Source organism: Nicotiana attenuata, chromosome 7, assembly GCF_001879085.1.
Source record: "Nicotiana attenuata strain UT chromosome 7, NIATTr2, whole genome shotgun sequence".
Classification (NCBI taxonomy): Eukaryota; Viridiplantae; Streptophyta; class Magnoliopsida; order Solanales; family Solanaceae; genus Nicotiana; species Nicotiana attenuata.
The window spans coordinates 98,796,602-98,800,556 of NC_031995.1; positions in this window are offsets into that span (position 1 = coordinate 98,796,602).

A 3,955-nucleotide genomic window follows, 5' to 3' on the forward strand; every position below is an offset into this window, starting at 1 on the left:
TCTTATGCCCCCGCAGGTCCCGAACGAGACAATCTTCATGGGAAATTCATCTACGGCCAAAATTGAAGGAGTTGGCAAGATTGCGTTGAAGATGACGTCAGGAAAAATAGTGACTCTAAACCAAGTCCTCCATGTTCCAGAAATTCGCAAGAATCTTGTGTCTATCTCACTTCTTGTCAAGAATGGATTCAAATGTATTTTTGTTTCTAATAGTGTTGTACTAAGTAAGAACGATTTGTATGTAGGAAAAGGTTACCTAAATGAGGGCCTTTTTAAGCTAAATGTAATAGCAGTTCCTATCAATAAAGTGAATGCTTCTTCTTACTTGCTTGAGTCAAACACTTTATGGCATTCGCGTTTAGGTCACGTAAACTTCAAAACATTGCGAAAGATGATAAATTAGAATTATTGCCAAAATTTGATTGCATTAATTCCAAATGTCAAATATGTGTGGAATCAAAGTATGCTAAGCATCCTTATAAGTCCGTTGAAAGGAATTCAAGTCCTTTAGACTTAATTCACACAGATATTTGCGACATGAAGTCAACACCATCTCGCGGTGGAAAAAAGTATTTTATTACTTTTATTGACGATAGCACGAGATACTGCTATGTTTATTTACTTAATAGTAAAGATGAGGCAATTGATGCTTTCAAGCAATACAAGAGTGAAGTTGGCAACATCCTACGAACTTAACCGTGCGATCAAATCGCCAAAATAACATCATAAACGAGGAATCAAACCTAAAATATCATCACTTTTTCTTCAAACTTCATAAACTTTCATTTTTTAGATATTTAGGTCCGAAACACGTCAAATGACGTCCGGTTTCAACCAAATTTCACAGGAAGCGCTTAAACCACATATAAGACCTGTACCGGGTGCCGGAACCAAAATACGGGCCCTATACCAACGCTTTCTAATCCATTTTCATTTCAAATTTCCATATAAATTTCAGAAAAACAATTTCACAGAAAAATTCATTTCTCGGGCTCTCGACCTCGGAATTCGACTCCGGGCATATGCCCGAGTCTTATATTTTTCTACGGACCCTCCGGGACCGTCAAATCACGGGTCCGGGTCCGTTTACCCAAAATGTTGACCAAAGTCAACTTTAATCATAATAATATCAAAATTCATAAATTTTTACATAGAAATCATATTTAAGCTTTCCGGCTACGCGCACGGACTATGCACGCAAATCGAGGCGAGTAAAAATGAGGTTTTCAAGGCCTCGGAAGCACGGAATGAAAGATAAAATAGGTGATGACCCTTTGGGTCGTCACAATCAATTACTTAACACACGAAAGAAATCAGAATTACACAAGGAGTGGTTTGAAATCAGTCCACAATTGGAGGCCATTTTAGAGGGAAATTTAGCGTATAAAAGAGTGCATAAACGTTAGGCATGCGAGGTTGAACTTATGACAAAGAGAAGCATCATGCAATAACAGTCACAAAGTCAGTAGACAGTGAAACATGGTAGTCACATAAGTCAACTCAGTAATAGGGAAAAATGGTATCAGAAACATGCAAAGGGTCAAGTAAAAGGCCCTTCTAAAAAGTATAGTCTAGTTTCAATGATTGCAAAAAAACAAATCGCATAGAGAAGTAGAAGTTCAAACAAAAGGATTTTGAATCCAGTCGAGCAACTTCAAATAGATGAAGTAGTTTTCAGAAACTCGAATAGGCCCAAAGAAATTGGGGTTTTGAAACCAATCAAATTCAGAGATGATGAACAAGTAAATCACACAACAAATATTCTCAGAACTCGAACGAACCCTAAGATTTTAGGGTTTTCACCATCAAACGAGTCTAGAGATGAAAAACAAGTAAAGCAGACAAATACTAACAAAAATAGATTCAGAAATCTCAAAAAGGTTAAGGCCCTTAACATGCAAACTCAAGTAAAGAACGACATAAAGAAACACAACAGAACATATTGAAAATCAAAGAAGGCTTCAAAATAACTTAACAAAAATCAAAATCGGGAAAAGGAAAAGGGGTTTAGAAGGTAGAGTTTGAAAGAAAACTTGAGAAAAACGTTCAGAAGTTTAGAGCAAACACGGATCTAAAACAGACCTAAAAGAAATCGGAAGAACCTTAAAGGTTAGGGTTCAGATGGTGAGAAAGGCTTGGCAAATCATTGATCTAAGCAGGAGAAGTCAAGGGTCAGGCTTGAATAGCCATGGTTGGCCGGAGCAAGGTCAAAGATGACCGGAGACAGCCATAGAACTGAAATCAACCAAGGTCTGGACCAGACTTTTCCAGGATCTAGCCTTGAAACCATGATAATCGGGCATGTAGAAGCCATATGAGGTAGATACAGGCTTCCAATGGCTTTGGAAGCCATTGATTTCGGCGGTTTTAGGGTGGTAGTTGAGGGCGACGGCTAGGGTTTGAGAGAGAGTTGAGAGAGAATTGAGGGAGAAAGGGATTCAGAGGCGGCTAGGGGCGAGAAAATGATAGGGTTTGGGGGTTGGTCGAGATTAAAAAGGAAAGAGTTAATGTGAGCCGTTGATCTGAGCGATCAACGGCTGGGATTAAATGGGAATCCGGGCGGGTTGTTTTAATTGGGTCGTGGGTCGGATATGACTGGGATTTGGGCTGGGTAATTGGGTTTAAAATTGGGGGTCAATTCAGGCTACAATTGAAACACAATTGGGCTATATTTTAAATAGCCACTTTTCCCTTATTTATTTTATAAAAAAGAGTAGAATAATTTCTGGAAATAAATTAAAGGTACTAAAATGATTAATAATACATAATTATCAAATTAAAAATATTGGACCTAATTTTTATAGATATAAACGTAATTAAATCTAAAAGGGGCTAATATTGCAATTGTATGCAATTTAGTTTTAAAAATCCCAAATAAATTTGTAAAAATATGCAAATTACATTAGCTATATTTTAGCATAAATATGAGAGTCCAATAAATGAACCACAAATGGTAACTTTGGGAATAATTATTGGGTTTTTCTGGATAAGATAGGGCAATAAATTGATTTTAAAAATCTTTAAAAATTAAGGAAAAATAATAAAACATTTGGACATACCTATATATGCATACGTATGCTATTTTGAAAGTATTTTGCTTATTAAAAATATTTAGGGAAAAATTGGGTATCAACATCGTGCATTCAAATCACTAAAATAACATCAACAACTATGAATTTAGCATCAAAATCATGAAACTTTCTCAAGACTTCAAATTTCCAATTTTCTCAATAACTATCCGATTCACGTCGTTTCAAGTTCGTTTCTTACCAAATTTTACCGACAACACATATAAATCATATTGAACTTGTATCCGGAACCATAATACGGGCCCGATACCACAGGTTTCACATAACATTTCACTTTCAAAAACCTTTATATTTTTCAGAAAACAATTTCTTTCAAAAATTCATTTCTCGTGCTTGGGACCTCGGAATTCGATTCCGGGCATACGCCCAAGTCCCATATTTTCCTACGGACCCTCCGGGACCGTCAAATCACGGGTCTGGTTCCGTTTACCCAAAATGTTGACAGAAGTCAACTTAATTTATTTTAAAGCTAAATTTTATCATTTTTCATAGATTTTCACATATAGACTTCGGGCTACACGCTCGAACTGCGCACGCAAATCGAGGTGATGCTGAAAGTGGTTCTTTAAGGCCTCGAAACACAAAATTTAATTTAAAAACAAGTGATGACCTTTTGGGTCATCACATCCTCCACCTCTAAAACAACCGTTCGTCCTCGAACGGACATCGTCCTCGAACGGACATAAGAAGGAAGTACCTGAGTCGGGGAAAAGATGGGGATAACGGCTCCGCATATCTGACTCGGACTCCAGGTCGATGCCTCGGCAGGCTGACCTTTCCACTGAACACGAACAAAGGAAAACTCTTTGATCTCAACTAACGAACCTGCCGGTCTAGAATAGCTACCGGCTCTTCCTCATTGGACA